This window comes from Ovis aries, chromosome 2, assembly GCF_016772045.2.
Source record: "Ovis aries strain OAR_USU_Benz2616 breed Rambouillet chromosome 2, ARS-UI_Ramb_v3.0, whole genome shotgun sequence".
NCBI classification, from domain to species: Eukaryota; Metazoa; Chordata; class Mammalia; order Artiodactyla; family Bovidae; genus Ovis; species Ovis aries.
This window is the reverse complement of record NC_056055.1, coordinates 180,820,604-180,847,176: the sequence shown is the minus strand read 5'-3', so window position 1 is coordinate 180,847,176 and position 26,573 is coordinate 180,820,604. Positions and strand designations below refer to the sequence as shown.

The 26,573-nt window shown below is 35.4% G+C and overlaps 1 protein-coding gene and 1 pseudogene across 2 annotated transcripts in view; one reads left to right on the top strand and one right to left on the bottom strand.

Moving 5' to 3' along the window:
- The window catches only part of DPP10 (dipeptidyl peptidase like 10), a 770,042-nt gene that overhangs the window by 395,637 nt on the left and 347,832 nt on the right, over nucleotides 1-26,573 (bottom strand). The gene's annotated exons all lie outside the window — the stretch shown is intronic.
- LOC114112868 (mitochondrial import inner membrane translocase subunit Tim17-A-like) lies at nucleotides 17,449-19,364 on the top strand (annotated as a pseudogene).

Sequence of the window (26,573 nt, the reverse complement as noted above, 5' to 3'; positions counted from 1 at the left end):
TTTCCATTAACAACTGACATTGTTCCACTGACAAACATGCTTACTCACTACTATATTTGATAAGGTTATATCCTTCTTATCAAGATACAGTATCTTAAAATTGGTCTTCCAGTTGAATGGACAGATGAATTTGTTACCTTTCCCTATCTAGTGCCAGCTTATCTCAGGTAGATTTTCACCCTATGAAAATGTTTTTCCAGTCATGTTTATTATTAAAACCCTCAAGATAACAAAAGAAAAAGACATGTTAAAGGCAGTAACTTTTTGCTTCTTTTCTGATTATAAAGTAATATTTACTCATTACAGAAAATTTGTATAATGATAACATACCAAGAAAAATAACTGAAACTTTTAGCGTGTTTCCTTACAAAACTTGCAGTTGATATCTCAACATAAGTCAGGGCTTACATCCCTTTTACTTCTCTTAAAATTATGTTAGGAATTATACGTTACCATTAAAAATTCTCCACTGGCTATTTCAAATGTTTAATAGTTTCAGTTCAAATGGACATTATATTAAAAAAAAATAAATTAGGGCATCATAGTTGGAAATAAAGAAAAGAAAATGTGAAAACATTTAAAAATACAATAAAGTAAATATAGATATTTTAGCACTGAACATAGTTTCAAAAATAGCACTCATTAATATTTTTGTTGTATGACTAATTAATATATCTAAACAACAGATGCTGTGACTTTTCAAATGCATAATGACATACCTTTATCAATTTCTGCATTTTCAGTTAAATCTCTAGAGATTAAAATTGATCACTGTACTAAAGAAGTATATAATTGAACCATAAGGTAAGACTTAATTGAATAAGAAATTAATTTAGTGGAGTGAAATGGAAGTATTGCATTGCTTTTAACAGAAACAACTTTAAACAACACTGAAATAAGTGACTAGAACACTGCTTAAAATTCACTTGCTGACAGACAATCAGACTCTGGGAATATAGGACGTTTACTAAAGCAAAGGAAAGGAAAGTCGCTCAGTCGTGTCCGATTCTTTGTGACCCCCTGGACTGTAGCCTACCAAGTTCCTCTGTCCATGGGATTTTCCAGGCAAGAATACTGGAGTGGGTTGCCATTTTCTTCTCCAATTAGAAAACTGTTATTAATTCTATGGGTAGGTTTATAAAAAGAGGCAATAACCTTGGGCAATAAGTCTGGTTTTTAAGTTTATTTGAAGTAACTTCTTAAGCATATTTAGTTGGTTTTTTTTTTCAATAGTGTTAAAGTTCACTAGAAAAACTCAACTGATTAACAAAAAATGCTGATGAGTCTAAGTTGTATAAAGGAATTAATTATATTCTGTAATAAGCCTAAATGTGATATTTACCTAACTACAAACAGCTCTTATACAAATTTATATTCTTATAAGAAGACATCAGATAAGAACACAGAAATATGTTATTGTTACCATTTTATACATCAGGGTAGGAACTGAGAGAAAAGCAGAGGCTTATTTCAGTTTCAAGTATTGGAAGTCCCAACCCTAATGGATTTAACTCAAAAAAAAAAATAAAAAATAAAACCACTGTATTGTCTGTGACTTCAAGGTTTCCATTGCTTCAGAGGCTCAAATGATATCATCCAGGCATGGGTAGTAAACTACAGTTTTGTTCTGTCTTTTTCAGATGGCTTCATTCTAATAGGCTTTCCCTTTATGATCCAAATATCAGTAAAATCTATTGCCTCTCACTTTCAAGCCCAACAGGAAAAATTAAGATTCTTCTTCTAGGATTCTCAATAAGAGATTCATTACCCCTTTGGTCCTCATTGGACCAGGGAAACATTCTTGCCCTGGGTGTTAGGGGTGTGTGATGTATTAACAAGCATAGGACTAAATCTCATGTTCACTTCTGCTGAAGTTTGGGTATGTATTTTTTTCAGGAGAAATTGTTTTGTGGATGCCAGGAAAGGGTCAAGTCTGGATAAGTGAAATAGACAACAGATCTACGATACAATATATATCAATTGAGGTAAATATTTTATTTATGAAGGGTATTTACAACAAAAACAATGCTTCTCCAATCTTACCATAAGATGACATTTTATCATGCAGGAAAGTGCAGCACAGCTGATTATAAGTGTGATGTGTATGTGTGTGTGTGTGTGTGTGTGTGTGTGTGTGTGTGTGTGTGTGTGTGTGTAAAATGGGCACTTGGTTGCAGAAGAATGGGCATATAAAAGGAAATATTTTTAGTAATTGTTAAAATTCTGAGAATATTTTCCAATTTACTTGGGGCTTTGCCATATTCCTAAGTCACACTTGCCTTAGAGGAAAATGATTTTGCCTGAAAGCATAAGATTGTTGTGGCCCACTGGGGAAGCTGGCCAGGAGGACTGAATTGGTTTGCCTGGATGTGTAGTCAGAGAGGCACTTTACTGAGGGGGAAGAAAACATGTTGGCAGCAGACTGATCTAAGACTGCTGAGGAGATGTAGATGCATGTCCTGGAAGAATCATAAATCTCCATCAAAGTTTTATGTCTCATGTTGAGTTGTTAAGAGACTTCAGATTTGCTAAACAATGGACTGAATTACAAATTAGTCTTTCCAATAAGGATAAAACCTAAACATACTCTTTAAAATCAATCATTTAATGGTATAACACCACTGAGGTGGTAAGGATGCTTTTTATCACTGTAACTGTTTTCCTCAAATTACTGACCTCAACCCCAACTCTGAGCATGATTAACTAAATGTGAATGTTGAACACCATGGGTAAGTGGTCTGTCCACCTTGGTCTGACACCAAGGTCTGTCCCTCCAACAATCTTCTTCAGCTATGAAATTAATATCAATATATAAATATATGTGTGTATATTATATATATGTGTGTTACCCTGATGGCTCAGTGGTAAGAAATCCACTTGCAGTGCAGGAGACATGGGTTTGATCCTTGGGTCAGGAAGATCCCCTGGAGAAGGGAATGGCAACCCACTCCAGTATTCTTGCCTGGGAAATCCCATGGACAGAGGACCCTGGCAGACACAGCTGAGTGACTAAACTAACCATTATATATATATATACACACATACACACACACACACACACATACATATTCTAGGCATGCATATATGCATATATTTATGAAGTATGGTTTAGAGATTTGAGACAAAAACTGACTTTTTTACTTCCCAAGTATTTAATTTTTTGATTGGTTATATTACTGCAATTTACTCTTCTCATTAGAAATAAGAAAAAAAAAGTCCCAACTAGGTGTCTGCATATAAAATACTCTGATATACGCCAAAAATTGCAATATCTTGTAGTGAGTATGTGCCCAATAAGTGATGCTGACTTTGTTGATGATGGAGGTACCAAAGCCAATTATGATGATTTAGCTAGCATTAAAAAAAATTCTCCACTTGTCTTATATTCCATTCTTTTCAGATATTGCTTAATCATTAAAAAGTACAGATACTCTTCCTAAAAGGAAATATTCATATTCTTATTTATCACATTACTTAGAATAGAACTGAATATATAGTTAGTATTTACGTGTCTCACTGAAATAATATCTAAATCTTTCCATTTTGTACATTTATATAATCATCATATACATTCTATAAGGATTATGCAAGAATAAAATTGTTACAAGGGTTAATTACTCACTGAATAATATAAGCTATAAAAGGATATTAAAGGTCTAAAGCCAATGATGAGTGGAAACAACTTAATGTGATAAATTAATGAAAAGATAAACAAAATGTGATATATTCAGACAATGGAACATTGTCAATAAGGGAGCCGATGCTACATGCTACATGCTACAAGCTACAAGCTACATGCTACATGCTACATGCTACACGCTACATGCTACAAGAGGGATGAAGCTTGGAAACAATCTAACTGAAAGAAGCTCTTCTAGAAGACCCACATATTGTATAATCTGATGTATAAGAAATGTCTGAACAGGAAAATGTATAGAAATAGAAAGCAGATTACTGGTAGCAAAGGGAAAAGAGAAGAAGAAATAACTACTAATGAGTACCAGGAGCAGTGAAAATATTTTAGAAATAGATAGGGGCAATGGTTGGATAATTCTATAAATATATTAAAAGACAAAAAAATGTATACTTTAAAGGTGTTAACTTTATGCTATATGAATTTTACCTTGATAGATTTATTAAAACAAATAAATCAGAAGAAAGGTAAAGAAGACCAAAGAATAGAAGACCGAGATGCTAAAAAAGTTTAAAAAATACATTTTTAGCTTTATGTTGGCTATAAAAGTAAAACTGCTGGTGGAATAAAAAGGAAATATACGTGCTATTTACCTGATATTTGTTCCAACTATTCAAAAATAAAGCTAAACTCTTCATCATCTTCAAAACAAAAATGGTTTGTTTCTGTGTTATGGTTGTAATCTGTAATTCATCATCTTCTTTACTTTGAACCTTCTTATCCTTACTTCTATTAATACAGGGTCTACACATAGTAGATCATGAATAAACTGAATATTTAACATTAAACATACAGATTTATGAGAGTATTTAGTTGCTTTATCAGTAATTTTGAGATTTTTTTAAAAAATAAAAGTAGTCCTGAGAGCAAAGTTGAATTTTGAAGAAGAAGCTCATTATGAAGTCAGGAAAATCACTATGAAGTCATAATTAAGTCAAGGGTGAGCAATACCTTAGTTATGTTGTGGCATTAAGCCATCTTCCCTACTATAGTTTCCAAGATGGCCTCAGTTAAGTTTCTTGTGAAGGCACAAGGGTAACTGCTCCATTGGCTCCATGGGGTGAGCACACTGATGACAGAATCACAACAGGAAAATGTGTATCATGCTGAGACTGCTTGAACAAATATTTCCACACTTCATCTTCTAACACTGACACAATCAATGATTCACATTTTTCATCTTATTAAAGGAACTCTGGGTTTTCTTAAATTTTCTATTCCTTGTCATCAATCCAAAAATGATCTGTTTTTAATACCCTACATCATTCAAGCCACCTGCTTGTACAGATGGCAGTTTGTTTGCTAACTTTTATACAAGAGCTAAAGATCTAGGCCTGACAAAACACAAGAGTTAGCTGTCACTTTGCTTTGTTTATCCAAGTTAAAGTGAAAGAATCAGAGAGAATATTTTACAAATAAAATAAGCATTTTATATCACCTTTTTTGTTTCCCATGATCTTTTAGAAAACATGAGATTCCTTGCACTGGAAATTATGTTTCTGCTTCAAAAAGGTGAACCTTCCTGTACTCTTCCTAACATGACATTATTCACATCATTAACCAGATAAAAGCCCCATCTGCAAATCCTGCCCCAAATCACCTGCATTTCATCCTCATAACCTTTTGCCCTGGTACACAGCTGGAAGCACAAATACGATAAGCTAGTAGATGACTACGTTTACAGATGCAGATATAATAGAGAAAACAATCACTATTTGAGCCCTTATTAAAGTATTCTGATAAAACAAAAAAAAATGCAGTTTTTCAAAGTATGGTTAGAGTAATCAAACAACTATTTGTCAAGTGTTTACCATGTTTCTTGGAAATATGAAGGGAAGAAAATGAATACTAAAATTCAGTCAGTAAAATAAAAATAAAAAGGTATGTGGCATATTGTTTGGTGTTTTTGTGGTTGAGTTTTAGAAGTTCTTTAAGCATTCTGGATATCCCTTATCAGATACATGATTGTCAAATGTTTTCTCCAATTCTGTGGATTGCTGTCTACTCTATTGATTGTGTCTTTTGATGTAAACATTTTTTTTCATGAGCCCCAAATTTTCTGTTTTTCCTTTTGTTTATCTGTGATTGGTGTCTTACATACATATACTCGCACACACACACACATAAATCATTGCCAAATGCAATGTTGTGAAGCTTTTCTGCTCGGTTTTCTTCTAAGATTTTTTAGTGTTAAGTTTTCAATTTAGGTCATGGTTCCATTTTGAGTTAATTTTTGTATATGATTTTAGGTACATCTCCAACTTCACTATTTTTGTGTGGCGATATACAACTTGCCCAGCATCGTTTGTCAAAGAAAAAAAAAAACAGTTCTTTCTCCAATGAATATTCTTAGAACTCTTGTTAAAAATCATTTGATCAATATGTTAAGGTTTATTTCTGGATTCTCTATTTTATCCCATTGTTATAATGTATGTCTATGATTGTGCCAGTATCACACTGTTTTGGCTACAATAGCTTTACAGTAAGCTTTGAAATCAGGAAATCTGGGTCCTCAAAATTTGTTCTCCTTTTCCTGGACCGTTTTGGCTATGCACTGTCCCTTTGATTCCATATAAAGTTTAAAATGGGGTTTTCTATTCTGCAAAAGTTATTGCTGGAATTTTCATAGGGATTTCATTGAATCTGTAGATCCCTTTGGGTAGTACTTAAACCTTAACAATATCAAGTTTTCTAACTGCTAAATATGGTTCATACAGTTCAGTTCAGTCGCACAGTCGTGTCTCTTTCCATTTATTCATATTTTCTTTAATTTCTTTAAGGTTCTATGATATTTCTTCTTTAAAGTTTGATAGAACTGACCATTGACACAATGAGATTCAGGGCTTCTTTTTGTACGGAGATTTTCAGTTACAGTCTTGCTCTTACTGGTGATAGCTCTATTCAGGTTTGTTTGTTTGTTTTTTCCTTCATCACTTATTAATGATATGTTTTATTTTTCTAGGAATTTGTCAGTTCAGTTCAGCTCAGTTCAGTCGCTCAGTCGTGTCCGACTCTTTGCGACCCCATGAATCGCAGCACGCCAGGCCTCCCTGTCCATCACCATCTCCCGGAGTTCACGCAGACTCTCCTCCATCGAGTCAGTGATGCCATCCAGCCATCTCATCCTCTGTCGTCCCCTTCTCAATTGTTGATGTTCACACTGTTCTCTTAAATCCTTTTTTATTTCTATAGAACCATTAGCAATGTCCCCACCTCCGTTTTGATTTTAGTTACTTGAATGTTTTCTCTATATTTCTAACAGTCCAATATTTAAAGATTTATCCATTTTTTGATATTTTTGAAGAATCAATTTTTTATGTGATAGATATGTGTGATTTTTATTAAAATGTTGATAGTTCCAGTGATGGATCTACAACTATAATTTTAAGGTGGTGCTAATAATTAGAGATATTTTGAGATTACCTACAGCACTACACAATTTATATCTTTTTTATCTCTGTTCTTTTATTATCTCCTTCCTTCTTCTAGCTTTGGCTTTAGTTTTTTTCTTCTTTTTCTAGTTTATTAAGTTATAAAATCAGTTTGTTCATCTGAAAGCTTTCTTCTTTCTTAATGTAACTGCTGACATTTATAAATTTCTCCCCAGCACTGCTTTCACTGTCCCCAATATAGTTTAGAGGTATTCTCATTTTAATTTATATCTAAGTTTATTTTACTTTCCCTTGTGATTTCTTCCTTGTTCCATTAAATTTTAAAGAATGTGCTGTCTCATTTCCACAGATTTGTGAATTTTAAAGTGTTTCTTCTGTTATTGATTTTTTAACTTTATCCCATTGTGATCACAGAACATATTTTGTATGGCATCTACATTTTAAAATCCATTGAGATTAAATTTGTGAACTAACATATAGCCTACTTTAAAAAATGCCCTATCTACATTTGAATAGAACATCTGTTCTCTTATTTTTGGGTAGATTGCTCTCTCTGTTAGAGGTAGGGGGGTAACTATGTTGTTCTAATATTCTATTTCTTTATTTATCTCCTATCTGGTTTTTCAATCCATTGTTGTGAGCAGAATGTTCAAGTTTCCAGGTATTATTGCAGAGATACCTAATTTCTTTTAATTCTGTCAATTTTTGCTTCATATATTTTGATTTTCTTTTATTACATGTATAAATGTTTATAATTGTTATATCTTCTTGAATTGAGCCATCTGTTAATACATAATGTTGTCTTTTGCAAACTTTTTTGATTTAAAGTATATTTTAAATATTAGTAGAGTCACAGATGCTCTCTTTTGGTTACTATTTGCATGAAGTATCTTCTATCTTTTGGCTTTAACTTCTTGTCTTTGTATTGAAAGTGAGTCTCCTATAGATAAAATACACTGGTTATACACTTTTATCCATTTTGATAATCTTGTCTTTCAGAATTTAATTGATTTACATTTAATTACTAATTTAAATTCTAAAATATTTTTACTGATAAGCAAAGATACCTGTCATTTTGTGTGTATTTGTGGTCTATGAGGCTCATTATTTTTGTTGTCATTTCCTACATTAATCTTTTGTGTATAGTTGATATTTTATAGTGAAATATTTAAATATCTTTCTCATTTCCTTTTGTGTATATTCTATAGCTAATTCTTTGTAGTTACTGTGGGGAGTACATTTAGCACCCTTAAAGTTGTAGCAGTCAATATGAATTTATACTAGCTTAACTTCAATAACATACAAATTGCTGCTTCTATATAGCTTTACTTTCCTAATCCTTTTAGTTGTTGATGTCACAAAATTATACATTTCTATATTGTGTGTCCAGAAACAAACTATTTTAATGCATTAGTATCTTAAATTATGTAGAAAATAAAATGTGGAGTTACAAACCAGTTTACAATAATATTAGCTTTTAGACTAATACATTATTTTTAAATGTATTAACCTACTGTATTATATAGAAAACCAAAAAAAAAAAATGAAGTTACAAACCATTGCTACAATAACTATAAATTTTATAATTTTCTATGTATTTACCTTTATTGAAATCTTTATTTCTTCTTACAACTTTGAGGTACAGTCCAGTGTCCATTCATTTCAACATGTATAGCTCTCTTTTAGAATTTATTGCAGAACATTTTAACACTATTGTGTTCCTTTAGCTTTTATTTACCTGGGGATGTCTTAATGTCTCTCTCACCTTTGAAGGATGTTTTTTCTGGATATTGATTTTTTGGTTGAGCTTTTTTAAAACAATGTTTTGGCACTTTGCATATATTACCCTACTGCCTTCTGGCCCCCAATTCATCTGGTAAGACATCTGCTGATAATATTATTGAAAAAAATTGCACTTCTATTTTTTCACTTTTCAGCTCCAGAATTTCATTTTGGATTCTTTGTATGTTTTCTGTCTTCTTATTGATATTTATATTTTGTATATATATTACCTTTTTCACATTCTCCATGTCTTCTGTTAGCTGTATGAGCATGCATAAAATTGTTGTTTAAAAATCTTTGTCTAGTTGATCTCCCACCAGACTTTTTCAGAAACAGTTACTATGGTCCCTTTGTTGGGACAGTTATTGAAGGTTCACTTTTCATTTACCTTTGAATAGGTTACAATTCCCTGTCCCATTTTATACCTTTTAACCTTTGGTTGGTAATTAATTATTCATTTAAATGTAGTAGTGTGATAATTCTGGAAACTAGATTATCCTCCTTCCCCAGAGTTTGCTGGGGTTTTTTTGTTTTGTTTTGATTATTGTAAGCTAGCTGAGCTGAAGATCACTGATGTATAAGCTTATGAGTTTTTCAGATCTTTTCTGATTCTGTGCTTTCCCCTGGGAATGAAGGTGACAGTCTTCAATGTTTGGCTCCCAATACGGAGGGGGAAATAAAAGAAAAGAATGAAAAGAAAAGACAAGGGTGGAAGATGATAGCCCTTTAAATATCACTGGAAATAAGTCACTTTGGCCAAAAGAAGGGGAGCTTGCAACACTAGAGGTAGGCATAACAAAGATCCCACTTCTTTGTCTGTACCTCTGTGATCAGAAGCAACAATCAGTCATAAGAACACTGATTGCTAATAGTTAGAAGATAGGGTCTTTTTGTTCACTCTGGCTTCTGCAAGATTCTCCTGGAATATATGCACTGCTTTCTGCCCCAGCTTGAGGTGTGAGGGATGGGTAGCTGGTACTGCACTAAGAGCTGAAACTGACTGATATCGTCTATAATTTGCTACCCAAACCTCCTCCTGGAAGTTACAAGCCTCTATAGACTCCAAGGTTTCAAAATAGTTATATCAGACAGATTCTGCCAATACAATCATCATCTAGGTAGGGTGATAGCTCCTGGTGTTTTCTATTCATCCTGCATTTATGACTTAAATAGTAACACAATATATTTTAGAAGTGAATGGAAATGTTAAAAAGGAAATTAAAGTTCTATGCATTCTTGAGATAGCTCACTTTATGTGTTACCTTGACTGGGTGAAGGGATTCTCAAATGGGTGGTAGAACATTATTTCTTCATATGTCTGTGAGCATGCCTCTGGAAGACATTAGCATTTGAGAGAGACTGAATAAAGACCACCAATGTAGGTGGGTAGTATCTAGTCCAATGAGGGTCTAAATAGAACAAAAAGGCAAGAGAAGAGTGGATTTGCTCTTTTTGTTTGAGTTGGGGTGTCTCTTTTCCTACCCTCAGATATTAGTCCTCCTGGTTCTTGGCACATCAGACTGAGACTGAATGACACCCACTAGTATTCCTTGTTCTCATTGCTCTCTCTCCATTTCCCTGCCTCTCTCTTCTTCTCTCTAATAGATAGATAGATAATAGACAGATAATTGGCCTTGTTTCTCTAGAAAACACTTAAGAAGACAATATACCTAGCTCTATCTTTTTATATTAAATATTTTAAATCAGACTTGATGAATTTTTATGTCAATTATAAGCCTATTGATTAAAAGGTTATTGTAAATCCTTTAATACAATTTTACACTTTTGTAATGGCTATAAGATATTCTTTTATGCAATACGAAGTTGAAGGAAATGGCAACTCACTCCAGTATTCTTGCCTGGAAAATCCCATGAAGAGAGAGGAGCCTGGTGGGCTATAGGCGATGGGGTCACAAAGAGTTGAACACAACTAAGTGACTGAGCATGCATGCATGCATAGTTGTATAAACCAAGTTAAAAATTACTTATGTGAGAAGTCACTATGTTCAAAAGTCATTGTTGAAGTACTGCTATTTCTTATGCTTTCAGAGTCTTTGTGGTTGAATTCTGAGGAAGCCAAGTTCAGGTGGTCTCTGGTGCTTTTTTAAAATCCTGCTTCCATGTGTTGAACCCATTGGAGCCTTGCTCAGAGGCAAGAAGACAATTATAATGTCTTCCCCTCTTCTATTTTATAGAAAATATTTGCTTTTGTTTTTAGAGCAGCATGGTGCTAAAATTTAGATTTCTGAGGAAAGGGAAGTTTTCACTTGAACCCTGAGATAAATCTAGATGCCCTATTATAATTTAAAAAGAAAAAGAATTTAACTTTTGTGATTATGGACACTCAATATAATTAATAGTTCCTTGTATAATGAGGTATCTGATGTTATAAGACAAAAAAATACTAAATAATGAGAGGACTTAGCCATTCTTGTGTTCAAGGAGTTTATATTTCAAATTAGCCTGAATTCCAATTCTACTGCTAACAAAATTTCAACCCCAATAAACGCATACCAGTCTACAGAGAATCTGAAAGTTTCAGGTTATTTTTGAGCCTATAGGCCATCAGTAGAATGCTCTCTCTCTCTTTGTTCCACAATAGTTTTATGAGAGAGTCAATGAGAGGCCAGTCTCCAAGCATTGCTAGAAAATATTCATACACACACACACACACACACACACACACACACACAGGTGCAGTTCCATATATAAAATATCACAGGAAAATAATCATTTTCCTTATCTCACACACACATACAAAAAAAAAAAAACTGTACCAAAAAAAGAGCAGAATCTCAGTAAACATAAAGTTAGCTGTTTTCTAGAATGTTGCATAAAACTGCACTCTTTATGCTCCAATATTCTCCATGGCAGTCAGCCAGACAGAACCTTTGGAACACTGAAAACTCATCTTGGAGCTATTGAAGTTTATTCTTGCCCATTCTGAAAAATTGGCTGATATTGATAATTGTTATAAAAAGTTTACCCCATGAGTCTCATAGGCTGCCAAGAATGTAATTGAGCTGAAATGGAAGGCTGGTATTAAGCTTGCATCTGGTTCTGAGTCAAGGAGCCCTCACTCTTTGACTAGCATCAAGGGAAGCTGCCTTCATTTGGGGAAAACAGATGGAACGATTTCACTATAATAGAGTTCATTTCGAGAAACTGTCCCAGCTTGTCCAAACTAATGGCAAGTTGGATAGGATTTCAAATAAATAATAAACACCTGTAGGAGTTGAGGTTACTAGCCCTGGCTCAAGGAAAAAAAAAATCAAATTACAAATGATTGATTAGGCATCTACAATGCATGCAGCATGATTCCACTCATGATTTTACCAAACAAGATAAAATAATATAATAATAATATTATTATAATATTATATTATCCTTATATATAATAATATTCTTAAAATGGAATCTTAAGTATATCCTGTTCTTGACACGACCATTTTCCTGGATATCTTCTCAATTTTTTCTCATGATCTGCTCAAAAATGGCAAATGTATATATTTAATCAAGTATTTTGAATCTCTTGAAATTTCAACTTGACAATGTACTTCAGCAACAAAATTCAATAAAAGGGCACTGTTTCTATTACATATCAGGCAATACCTAGTCTATGTACTAAAGATACAAAACATCCTCACTCATTTAGTTCAGAATTCAGTGGGGGATATCGGCAAATAAAACTATTTCAATACAAAGAGTACAGTGATTAAGAGTAAAGCCGTCCAGTATTGACAAAAGATAGCAATTAACCACATTTAATGTAAAACTCTAGGCCAAATTGAGATATGCTTTAACTATAAAATATATACTGCATTTTGAAGACAGTATAAAAATTATAAGATACCTCATTTTTAATACTGATTTTTAATACTGATTCCATGTCAAAATGTTATTTGGGATATATTGTATTAAACAAAATAAATTAATACAATTAATTTCACCAGTTTCTGTTAGCTTTTTCAATGTGCTCTTTAGAAAATTTATGAATTAAATCAAATTTGTACTCAGATTTTTGTTGAACAGCACTGGTATATATACTAGACCTTCTGTCTTTAAAACTCATTCTATCACTTACCTGTGAGACATTAGGCAAGTACTAGTTTTTGCAGGTTTTTTGTTTTGTTTTGTTTGTTTGTTTGTTTTGCTTCAGTTTCCTTATATATAAGAAGAGGCTGATAATAATTACGGTTATTTACTCAATAGGGTTGTTGGGAGAAGTAACTGAACCAAAAAACGTTAAAAGGCAACTATTATTAAATACATAAGCATTAAGTAAGCACATAAAAAGAGCACATATCTCAGGTCAAAAGAAGTAAACTCCAAGAAGAATTTGAAAGAGAAAAAAAAAAAAAGTTTCATTAAAGCTTCAAAGAATGTCAGAAAACTGTCCCACTGTAATAGGAAGATAATAGAGACAATATGAATAAAACCATAAAACTTGAACTAGCTGTAGTCCATTGCAGGAACTAAAAGTGGTTTTCAAGATGTAAGATTGCAAACTTCCTGAAAGCAGTGGTGGGAAGGAACACTGAAAAGCCAGGTCATTGCACTGCCCAGTACTATTCTAAAGAACATATGAAATTAGGTTGTTGTTCAGTCACTCAGTCATGTCCACCTCTTTGAGACCCATGGACTGCAGCACTCCAGGCTTCCCTGTCCTTCACAACCTCCCAGAGCTTGCTCAAATTCATGTCCATTGAGGTGGTGATGCCATCCAACCATTTTGTCCTCTGTTATTACCTTCCTGCCTTCAAACTTTCCCAGCTTTAGGGTCTTTTCTAATGAGTTGGCTCTAAGCATCAGGTGGCCAAAGAACTGTAGCTTCAGCTTCAGCATCAGACCTTCCAATGAATAGTCAGGGCTGATCTCGTTTAGGATTGACTGGTTGGATCTCCTTGCAGTCCAAGGGACTCTCAAGAGCCTTCTCCAACACCACAGTTCAAAAGCATCAATTCTTCAGCACTCCACCTTCTTTATGGTCCAACTGTCACATCCATACATGACTAATGGAATAACTGTAGCTTTGACTAGATGGACCTTTGTTGGCAATGTCTCTGTTTTTTAATATGTTGTCTAGGTTTGTCATACCTTTTCTTCCAAGGAGCAACTGGCTTTTAATTTCATGGCCGCAGTCACCATCTGCACTGATTTTGGAGCCAAGAAGATAAAGTCTGTCACTGTTTCCATTGTTTCCCCATCTATTTTTCATGAAGTGATGGGACTGGATGCCATGATCTTTGTTTCTTTAATGTTGAGTTTTAAGCCAACTTTTTCACTCTCCACTTTCACTTTAATCAAGGGGCATAGTTCATCTTTGCTTTCTGCCATAAGGGTGGTATCATCTGCATATCTAATGTTATTGACATTTTCCTCTATAATCTTGATTCTGGCTTGTGCTTCATCCAGTCTGGCATTTTACATGACGTACTCTGCATATAAGTTAAATAAGCAAGGTGACAATACACAGCCTTGGCATACTCCTTTCCCAATTTTGAACCAGTCCAGTTTTCCATGTTCAGTTCTAACTGTTGTTTCTTGACCTGCATACAGATTTCTCAGGAGACAGATAAGGTGGTCTAGTGTTCCCATTTCTTAAATAATTTTCCACAATTTGTTGTGATCCACTCAGTCAAAGGCTTTAACGTAGTCAATGAAGCAGAAGTGGATATTTTTCTGGAACTCTCTTGCTTTTTTTATGATCTAATGGATGTTGGCAATTTGATTGCTGGTTCCTCTGCCTTTTCTAATCCAGCTTGAACATCTGAGAGTTCTCACTTCACACAATGTTGAAGCCTTTGAAAACTCTGAGTGTTGGAAAACTTTGAGAATTACTTTGCTAGCATGTGAATGAGTACAATTTGTGGTAGTTTAAACATTCTTTGGCACTGCCCATCTTGGGACTTGAAATTAGGTATTCCCTCTATAAAATTAACTGTATTGTTTTAGGAAAGCCAAAGCAGATATACAAAGAGAATACATGAAATAGGAGTAAGTGATGTCATGTAGGAGATTACTAAGGTATTAATAAAAGAATTTTTAAGGAGGAAGGTATATTTTCTTCTTCCCCACTCTAAACTCTCACAGCTTTTGATAGCTAGACAGTTGTCCTTTTCTATTAATTGAGTCTACTAAGCCAACAAGCCTCTAAAACTTGTGTTCACTTAATATACCCTTTGTAAGCCAGGTTATGAAAATAAAATTTGAATTTCATAAATTGGACATGCCAACCAAAATAAATATCAATGCTCAGGTTCCATTATAATATCGGATAGCCACCAACACTCATAAGACATTTGTAATTTATAAAACAAAATCAGCCTGAGAGGTCTACCTTCCAGGTGAAAGAGAAAAGGTTGGAAGCTCTCAGAAAAAGGTTCCTCTTGTTTTAGAGATATAAGAAGTGTTAAAAGGTAAACCGAGGCACATTATTTTTTTTTCCAAAGGTCTATTTAAGGTCCAATTCAAATTGGACAATGTCAAACTAAAAATGCTTAGGAGCTCCCTGCGAGAAGACACAGAAGAAAAACAAATATATTATTTGATTGGCTATAGCTTAAGCAGTTGACTTATTTGGAAAATCCTAGCAGGCAGTTTGTGATCAGTTGTTCTTTAGTTTTGTTTTTTTGGATTTTGGTTCATTGATTCTGGCTTAGGTTTTGGTTTGCTTAGTAGGCATCCAAAACATTAGAGCCACTTTAGTCTAAGGACTTCCTTGTTTAATTAATTAACAATAGTCACAGTGATATGTCATAAGAACAATAAAGTAGTAAGAAAGGAGACTGTTCTGGGAGGAATTCTGGTGGACTAATATATTGATACAACATTATAAAAAATGAAATGAATAAATATATATATATGTATAGTACATTCTAAATTGGTGATAGAATAACCCATAACTATAAGCAACCAGCAATAATATCTGAAATAATTTTTAAACTTTGATCTGCATCCTTTGTTTCCTCCCCTAGTAAGATTCACTGGTTTGTCTTCAATGTCTTAAACAGCTATATACAAACAGTACAGCTGTGCCAACATTCGAGGACAGCACCAAAGTGCACATCCCAGTATCACAGTTGGTACCTGCCCTACATATTTCTCCGTAGTGTGTTATTAACATACTTCTCAAAGTCTGCTGTACTCTACCTCTTTGATACACCCTATCTCAGTGTTGACTGTACCACTGGAAGACCAGCAGCTTTGCCTTATGTAAGGCATGCTCTTCCTCCCATGACAGTAGCGTTCTGAACAGTGTCATTGACAGACCATATTTATTACTCACTCATGGCTCAACCAGCACTCATGGAGGAGCCTGGTAGGCTGCAGTCCATGGGGTTGCTAAGAGTCGGACACGACTGAGTGACTTCACTTTCCCTTTTCACTTTCATGCATTGGAGAAGGAAATGGCAACCCACTCCAGTGTTCTTGCCTGGAGAATCCCAGGGACGGGGGAGCCTGGTGGGCTGCCGTCTATGGGGTCGCACAGAGTCGGCCACAACTGAAGCGGCTTAGCAGCAGCAGCATGGCTCAACACTACAAACTTCCTTCCATGTATTTTCTTTACGCAAAAATTTTATACTTTAGGCTCCTTTGGGTTTAGAAATTAAACATCACAATCAACATTAATTAGGGGCTTTTTGTTAGTTTGTTTTGGGGCCACATCATACAGCTTAGTTCCCTGAGGAAAAGTGGAAAGTGAAAGTTGCTCAGTCATATCCAACTCTTTGCAACCCCATGGACTATATAGTCCATGGGATTCTCCAGGCCAGAATACTGGAGTGGGTAGCCTTTCCCTTCTCCAGGGGATCTTCCCAACCCAGGGATCAAACCCAGGTCTCCTGCACTGCAGGCAGATCCTTTACCAGCTGAGCCACAAGAGAAGCCCTAACCAGGGATCAAACCCAGCTCCATGACAGTGAAAGTGCAGCGTCATAACCACTGGGTCGCCAGAGAATTCCCAATATTTAATTCTGAAAAGAATAACATTTTAACTAAGACTGAGATGCACCTTCAGATCAGTAAGAACAAAAAGGAAAGAAAAATTTAGAAGTAAATAAAATGTAAAAGTAAGTAAATATTGGACTTCTCTGGTGGCTCAGATGGTAAAGAATCTATCTGCAATGAAAGAGACCCCGGTTAAATCCCTGGGTTGGGAAGATCCCCTGGAGAAGGAAACGGCTACTCCAGTATTCTTGCCTGGAGAATTCCATGGACAGAGGAGCCTGACTGGCTATAGTCCATGGGATCACAGAGCAAATATTACACTATATCCTCAATATTATTTCAGAACTTAAGCTTATAGTGATCTATATTTTTACTGACCACTTATTAATATTAAATTGCAAACATAACTACTGAGACTGGAAAGGAGAGAATGGCATACCACATTTTGAAAACAATGAGTGCTGTAAAGAAGCATGCAGAAATGCAGTGCTGGAAGAGCAGATTGGGGAAATACTCAAGTAAACAGTGATGGAATGTGACAGAAGCTGTTAAAATCCAAATCCACACAAACATTTAAATTTTTTCTCATCTGGACACAGTTTCTTCTAGTCTGAACTGCAATTACAACTAATGGGCTTCAACCCTCTCAACCAGTGCCCAGTGAGAGAGGCACATTTACGCTTTCAAACAAACATTTGGGCCATCCACTTGTTCATATGCTATGGTTTGATGCCCAGAATATTATTCTGTGCCATGAAATCTTGGTCCAGGATGAAATTGTACAAAGATGGTGCAGGGACAGGATGATAAATGAAGTTCACCAAGATGAGAGCTTGGGATTTACTCATATTCTTGGCTACAGAAACAGATTTACCAACATGTCTGCCTCCAAAAGATTCTTCTATAAAGTTTTAAAATCAAACATCTAATAACCACATTATATCAAAGGAAAAAAGACAAAGCCTCTCTTTTTGTTTGTGAGTAGACATTCAAATTCAAAATTCTTTAGAAAAGAGGACTTGTATAAATAGGGATTCTGTTTGCTTGCTGCAGTGATAAAAAGTTTCATATTTTGAAAATTCCCAATTAAAGTACACACTTGTTTGTTGTTGTTTAGTCACTAAGTCATACCTGACTCTTCTGCAGCTCCATGGACTGCAGCCCAACAGGCTCCTCTGTCCATGAGATGTCCCAGGCAAGAACACTGGAGTAGCTTGCCGTTTCCTTTTCCAGGGGATCTTCCTGACCCAGGAATCAAACCCATGTCTCCTGCATTGGCAGGCAGATTCTTACCACTGAGCCACCAGGGAAGCCCTAAAGTACACACTAGGTTTGAACAATTCTACTTAGTGAGGTTTCTTTCCCTTCAATCTACATTTGTCACATTTTAAATTTAATTAATCCAACGCATGTATATTCAATAAAATGGACAGACCTTAACTGATATCTAAGAGTTTAAAAATCTATCTTTTAAGTAAAACCTAAAGGAGCTAACTTTTCTTTAAAAATAATTCCATTCTGTGATTGAAGAACTTTTAAAAGGATGTTAATTCTTTGAACAAAGATAAAATTAAAGTCCAAAAGGTTTTAGTTGTAGTAATAAAGAGGCAGCGCTTTCTAACTAGCAGACCTTTAAATTGACTATGCTCTAAATTCACACAGTACAAAATAGAGATCAGTAAGTCTGTCTTGTGTTCTCATTATCTCAATCAGGTACCAAGCTGTTATCTAAAATTTAATCAACAATGCCTCTAGATTAAACTGAATTTAAAAACTTATTTAGCCATGAAGTCAAGATAAAAGAGTATGTGGGCCAGCCCCTAGAGAATCATGGATGACTGCAGTGGGGACTTCAAGATGAGATGCATAGATGGGGGTATCCTTCAAGTAAGCAAAGGTTTTCACAATTCTCTGCTGGGAGTAAACCACAGACTAGGAAGCAGTTTGACAGCTATTAAAATCAGGGCTCTGCAGTTGGAGACAGCTTTGCAGTTGGGAGAGGTCTGCTTTCCATGACTGATTATAATGGTTCAAGTCAGAGAGAAAGAAGATCCCTAGAACTCCATCAAGAGTGATGCTTTACCTAGATGTCCATCAGCAGATGAATGGATAAGAGAGCTGTGGTACATATACACAATACAGTATACTAACACATATATATGGAATTTAGGAATTGAATCGCCAGTCTATGTCTGACACAGGATGCAGCATGCTTGGGAATGCATGTAAGAATTAAAGATTTTAAAATTTAAAAATAAAAACTAAAAAAAAAAAAAAAGAGTGATGCTTTCACAAGAACCATGATGGCAGCAAGAAAGCTACCAGTAGCCATGGTTGTGTCAGCTGCAATAGGTGCCATTCTCCCGGCTTTAGTGGAAGGAGCTGGTATCTTGTTGACAAGATTTGCCCCTGCACCACTTCCTAATGGTGCTCTGTTAGCTGAAGGCCCATCCAAGTTGCCTTCAGCCCAGTTACTATCTTTACATTTTGGAGACTATCAACAGTATCAATACGACTTCTTTCCCAGGATTTCTTTAATGAAATGAGGAAATGACTGCAGATCTATTATTTTTTTTTAATTTTAGTTTTTTATTTTTTAAATTTTAAAATCTTTAATTCTTACATGCATTCCCAAACATGAACCCCCTTCCCACCTCCCTCCCCATAACATCTTTCTGGGTCATCCCCATGCACCAGCCCCAAGCATGCTGCATCCTGCATCAGACATAGACTGGCGATTCAATTCACATGATAGTATACATGTTAGAATGTCATTCTCCCAAATCATCCCACTCTCTCCCTCTCCCTCTGAGTCCAAAAGTCCGTTATACACATCTGTGTCTCTTTCCCTGTCTTGCATACAGGGTCGTCATTGCCATCTTCCTAAATTCCATATATATGTGTTAGTATACTGTATTGGTGTTTTTCTGGCTTACTTCACTCTGTATAATCGGCTCCAGTTTCATCCATCTCATCAGAGCTGATTCAAATGAATTCTTTTAACAGCTGAGTAATACTCCATTGTGTATATGTACCACAGCTTTCTTATCCATTCATCTGCCGATTTTAAAACCACAGGTGGGACAACTACGGCCAAATAGGCTATGAAGAGACATTTAGCACCTCTTCTCTTTAAAGGAACATGAAGCGGGGAGGTCTTAAAAGATAATACACTTATTTATTCACACTTAGATTGCATTTGTGATTGAGACAAACATTATAAATCTTTAAAAGGAAATACGGTAGGAGCTTAGAAGATGAAGGACCAAATGGCAAACAGCAATGAAGTGTTTAAGCGTTTCCTTGGGGACTTCTCTGCCTGGTTTTATTCTGTTAGATAAACAATTAAAACAAACAAATAAACAAAAACCTCCTAGATATTGCTCTTTTTAAAAAAAAACAAGCACAAAAAAAACTCATTTTAGAATAATTTTAATTTGAAAGTACAGTTAGTCTGTCCTTACTGTCTTCTAATTATTTTTTAAAAGACATAAATTTATATTTCATTTTTCTTTACATAATTTTATTGATTCTCCTTTTTTTCCCAAATTTTTCCAACATCCATTTAGCAAACCTGGAACATAACATTCAAAGAAGGCCCTGACTCTGTTATTTCAGTTTATATTTGTAATCTCTCCTGACTGCTAAGGGTTATAATTTCTGTTTCACAAGGCTCTGCTGGGGTACAAATTGTTCTATATAATGATCCTTACTAAGAAGCCAAAGTCAACATTTCAAATGTCATTATTCTCATATTGACATAAAATTTTTCATTAACAATGTCATCTGTCCCTCAGTTTGCCATATGAAAATGCAGCAGTTCAGTTCAATATATCCTAAAATAACAGCAAGTTTCAGAGTCTATTCCCTGCTGATTTTTCAATGAGTTATTTCATGTGGGATTTAGTTTGTGTGTTGTGTGGGCATATTATGCACATGTGTGACTGAGCATGTATGAAGTATGCTTTCTCTTCATTGCTACCAATGCTGTCTATACTTCTGCTTTTCTTCTGTAACATCATACTAAATTTCCCCTAGGTTTTCCAAGTTTCTGAGGAAATTTCAACCTTTTATATGAAAGCTAGATACTTCCTCAGGATAATAGTTGAAATTTAAGAAAATGTATGGAGAAGAGAGGTTAACTGTAATCAATATTCCCACTATGGGACAGGTACTTTCCATATATATGTCATTTCCTTAATATCACAACCATTTTTAGGAGGATAATGCTATCACTATTTTCTTGATTAGTAAAAGAAACTGGAAAGATCCACTAACCTGCCCCTAGTCATACTGATACTTAGTGAAGAAACCAACACTGGACTAGATTTCTAGTTCAATATCTAGACAAAAATCTCTATGTTTTAATGCTGTATCATAATGTTTCAAGACTCTATGTAAATTACTGATGATACAAGTAATTAAAATTCAGATTTTAGAAAACTAAAGTTTTAATAGATAGCCTTTTCAGTTTTTCACAAATGTAATACTATTTATATTATTCTATTATCTCAAATTTTAATTTTACTGTAAATTATTAACACTATAGATAGGACTATATTAGGTTTATTATAGGACACTTTCATAAGAAAGAAGGTTTGACAACAATCTTCAAAAACTGAAATAAGTTATTATTGATACGTCAATTAAGAGTAGGTTTCTAATATCATTTGGGGGCTATTCATATTCCTAGATATGTTCTTTGTAAAAAGTTTCCACCAAACATATATCAGTCTCTATTCTCAAGAATACTAGCTTCTGTAAAATGTTACCTGGTGCTCCAAATTATGGGTTTCATGATTTTTAAAAATGTATACAGGAACATCACATTAGAATTCCCATCTTAAACAATACAAAATGCATTTTAAAGAAACTTAAAATCTCCTGATAAATAAAGATCTGTGTGGACTGTTATTTCCACACAGTTTGTAATGCATGGGTCTATTCTTTTTTTAAAAAAGAAAGAAAATAATTAAATTGGGGATTTGGAAATGAATAGTTTGTTGATATGAACCACAAACAATGTTTTTAATACTTTTAAATTAGTCTTTACTTAAATAGTACAGGTGAATTTTTAAAAAATAAGGTTAATCATGGTTAGCAATAACAGAATTTGGCATCAAGTGTCTTAAGAAGCAAAGCAAAGAAAGTAAACTAATGGGGGAACCATAGTGTTTGGTTCAAGGCAAACTCAAAACCTATAGATATATCAACTAGATAATAAAAATGTTCTGCTTATTATTTCTCGCTTCCCATTTCAATATATTTAGCATTTCCTCAAATCCTAAAACATAGTTTACCATACTTGAGCAAGAATATCCAACTATTATCATTAACCTTTACATTCTATAATAACATATTGCTACAGGACAATTGATTTCAATAACTTTTGTTCCCCTTGGTGTGAAAAATATACTAGATCCTTCAAAATGTGGCATTTCCACTTCCTTTATCTGTTCTCATTCTTAGTCATATTTTAACATATAAGTTTACTGCAAAGTTCACATTTCACAATAAGATAAGCATACTATTTAAATAAATAATCAACAGAGCTATTGGCAAAGCTAAAGAAATTAATTGCTGAATTTATGAGTGTATGTTACTGCAACCTAGAAAAAGTCAAGTTCAATTTTTACATGCATGACAGGAAAAAGGTACAGTGAATATTAAATAATACCTCTTCCTGTTTAAGATTCCTTGAATCTTTTCTCTTTTAAGATGGGGCCCAAAACATATTGTAGATTACACTGGCATATTACATTGCTGACTTGTCTTCTTGAGAATAAGTAAAGGATGACCAGAACACAGAATGGTTAAGGAGAAGACAACAGAGTACTTAATAAAGGTGGTGCACAGGAGCACATACCTCTTCCTCTTGAGACTGTGAAAACTCCTGTGCATGGATCAACACTGAACATAGATGAGGGCCACTTTAACCCCTGTACTCTGTAGGCTACTCTATGCCCCTTCTAGCCACACTCCTACTCATGGGGCAAGGATTCCATGGCCAAGGGTGTACCATAGTTATCCATTGGTAATATATCCATCTGGAGTCCATACCTGCCCAGGACTCTAAGAAAGTTTTACTGGATCCTTGTTCCAGAGCCTAGGAGAGTTCATTGCTTGGGTCTTTCCTCCTTTAGAATAGATTAAACCACCTAGGTGGACGCTGCTGAGACTCACAAATAGTAGGGGACAAATAGTTGTTTGCAGAAGAGTGTGAACGTTTTCCCCATCCAGGCTGGGGTATCCACATGTGTGAGGCTCCTAAAGTCACTAAGATGATAGCTTGGCCAGATGCCAGGTTCTGATTCTCCTGTGCCACTCAGCTTTGATTCAGAAATCTAAAGAGTCAAAAAGTGAATATTGCTCACTCATGTCCAACTCTTTGCGACCCCTTGGAATTCTCCAGGCCAGAATACTGGAGTGGGGAATCGGTCCCTTCTCCAGGGGATCTTCCAAACCCAGGATGTGAACCCAGGTCTCTCACATTGCAGGGGGATTCTTTACCAGCTGAGCCACAAGAAGAGCCAGAGTCATATAATTCTAATTCAAGTGTATCTCCCCAGATAGTCAGGGCCACATATTTGCTAAGGTAACAGGTTGGACTACATTTTATTTAACAATCCATCAGTATGACTTATGAATTAAATATTTATTGTGAAAAAGCATTTCCCTTTCTATTCTTGCTCGGGCCCCAAAGACATTATGATTGGTCTTGTTCTGATCACATCATTCTGGTTAATGAGAGGATCACACTGTATCTCATTTGACTCATTTGAGAGCAACGTGAATAGAACTGGACATGCAAAGTAGCCTGGAGATTAAACAGTGAGGACCTGATGGAGGCTGATTCAAGTCATCATTCAGGGGCTCTATAGAACCTTCATGAGTCAAGCACAGGCTAAGTAGGTAAGAGAGCACCACTAGTTTCTATCCAATGCAAATGAGAGATGCCAGTCTGGATTCCACCAATTTAGCAGCTCACCATTAATATCAACAGAGAGAAAGCAAACCACAGGGAACAGGATGAAAGCACTGGAGTCCAGAGATGCCACAGGGCAATACAATGCGTGAATATTGTTTCAGCAGCATGAGGTTAGGAAACCAGATCTTTCCTAGATACCATTTTATGGTAAGAGTCCAAAGAGGGACCTAGCTGACAGACTGAGCCTGTTTAACCAAGGGAGTCAGCATTGCCTAAAGGGAAGCTGAATCTAGTACATGATACGGTAATGCAATAGATTAGATACAAATGGAACAAAATAAAGAAAGTTGTTGCACTACACAGGAGATGATGACTCATCAGTTCAGTTCAGTTCAGTCTCTCAGTCATGTCCCATTCTTTGCAACCCCATGGACTGCAGCAGGTCAGGCCTCCCTGTCCAACACCAACTCCTGGAGTTTACTCAAGCTCATGTCCATTGAGTCGGTGATGCCATCCAACCATCTCATCCTCTGTTGTCCCCTTCTCCTCCTGCCTTCAATATTTCCCAGCATCAGGGTCTTTTCAAATGAGTCAGCTCTTTGCATCAGGTGGCCAAAGTATTGGAGTTTCAGCTTCAGCATCAGTTCTTCAAGTGAACACCCAGGGCCAATCTCCTTTAGGTTGGACTGTTTGGACCTCCTTGCAGTTCAAGGGACTCTCAAGAGTCTCCTCCAACACCACAGTTCAAAAGCATCAACTCTTTGGCGCTCAGCTTTCTTCACAGTCCAACTCTCACATCCATACATGACCACAGGAAAAACCATACCCTTGACCAGATGGACCTTTGCTGGCAAAATAATGTCTCTGCTTTTCAATATGCTATCTAAGTTGGTCATAACTTTCTTCAAGGAGTAAGCATCTTTTAATTTCATGGGTGCAATCACCATCTGCAGTGATTTTGGAGCCCCCCAAAATAAAGTCTGCCACTATTTCCACTGTTTCCCCATCTATTTGCCATGAAGTGATGGGACCAGATGCCATGATCTTAGTTTTCTGAATGTTGAGCTTTAAGCCAACTTTTTCACTTTCCTCTTTCACTTTTATCAAGAGGCTCTTAAGTTCTTCTTCACTTTCTGCCATAAAGATGGTGTCATCTGCATATCTGAGGTTATTGGTATTTCTCGCAGTAATCTTATGCGTGTGCTTCATCTAGCCCAGTGTTTCTCATGATGTACTTTGCATATAAGTTAAATAAGCAGGGTGGCAATACACAGCCTTGACGTACTCCTTCTCCTATTTGGAACCAGTCTGTTGTTCCATGTCCAGTTCTAACTATAGCTTCCTGACTTATGATGACTCATAAGGATGACTGAATTAATTAATGAAAAATTATATTTTCTCTGTTTACTTAAGGAGCTTCCCTGGTGGCTCAGATTGAAAAAAATATGCCTGCAATGAGGGCGACCTGGATTGCCACATCACTGCTCATAAATAAATATTTCTTCTTGGATAAATCACTCATTTATTCAAAGAGGTGGCTACCAGAAGTTTTATGATCCTTAAGCTAAGTTCTTCCATTCTCAAAACCTCAAAACTGATTCTTCAAGTATCTCTTTTGGGTTTCATTGATCTTAAAGCCTAGTATTCAAATACTTGAAGCATCATAATTCTTTTAGCCTAAGAAAATCACATAAAATACAAATACCTATCAGTACTTTGTCAAGGTTTGATATTTACTATGCAACAGATGCCAAGCTACGTGTATGAATCTCGGAGATGAACAAGTTACAGATGGGGTCTTCAAAGAAATTATAAGAAAAGGTAGCTAGGAACAGGATGCTATTGAAAGCATAAGAAAACATTAAATTCTCCTTCAGAGGAATATTAATAATTTCTAAATGTGGTCTACACTGTAACTATTTCCACCTGCCTGGAATTAATATACCTTGAAGGCCATTCATAAAATAGTTTAAACAACAATACAAGTGAACTAGACAACTTACTATGGCTTTGAGATCGCAAAGCTGCTGTAACATTTTACAACAGTCTGCATGACTTAAACAACAAACATTTTTCAGTGCTGGAAGTTGGGAAATCCATGCTCAAGATGCCATCACCAATAGTGAGAAGCCACTTCCTAGTCTGCAGATGGCTGTCTTAGTTTATCCTTACATGACAAAAAACAGAAACATAAAGAGAAGCTCTCCTGTTTGTTTCTACAAGGGCACTAATCACATTCATGAGGCCCCACTCTTATGACATAACATCAAAAGATCTCACTTCCTAATGCCATTGCACTGGAGGTTAGGACTTCAAAATATGAATTCTGGAGGAGCACAAATATTCAGTCCATACCAGGACCAAACTATTAATCATGGCAAGGTTTTGTAATCAGTGTTGAAGAGGTGGACAGCCTCTATCATGGTGGACCTTGTGTGTCATACCAATAAATTTTGGTTATAATGGGGTAGGCAACAAGAAGTCAGGAGAAGAAGATTAAATCAGAAAAAGATAGAAATAATTTTATATGTTCATCATGAACTTATAGGCACAAGGTATATGGACTGACGAGATAAGACTTAAAGGAGAAAAAACAGTAGGCTAGGCAAACAATGAATGAAGTCTGAATTGAGGTTGAAATAAGGGGATGACTATAAGGGAATGAGACAAAGAAGTGGTAAGGAGGTAGAGCTGATTGAAACTGGATGCCTTGTGCAGAAAGGAATCAGAAAAAGGGAATCATGGAGGAGTTCTATATGATGGGCAGGTGATGGTATCAGCTATAGTCTGGAAAACAGCAGAAAGAGTTAGTGAGGAACAGTAGTGA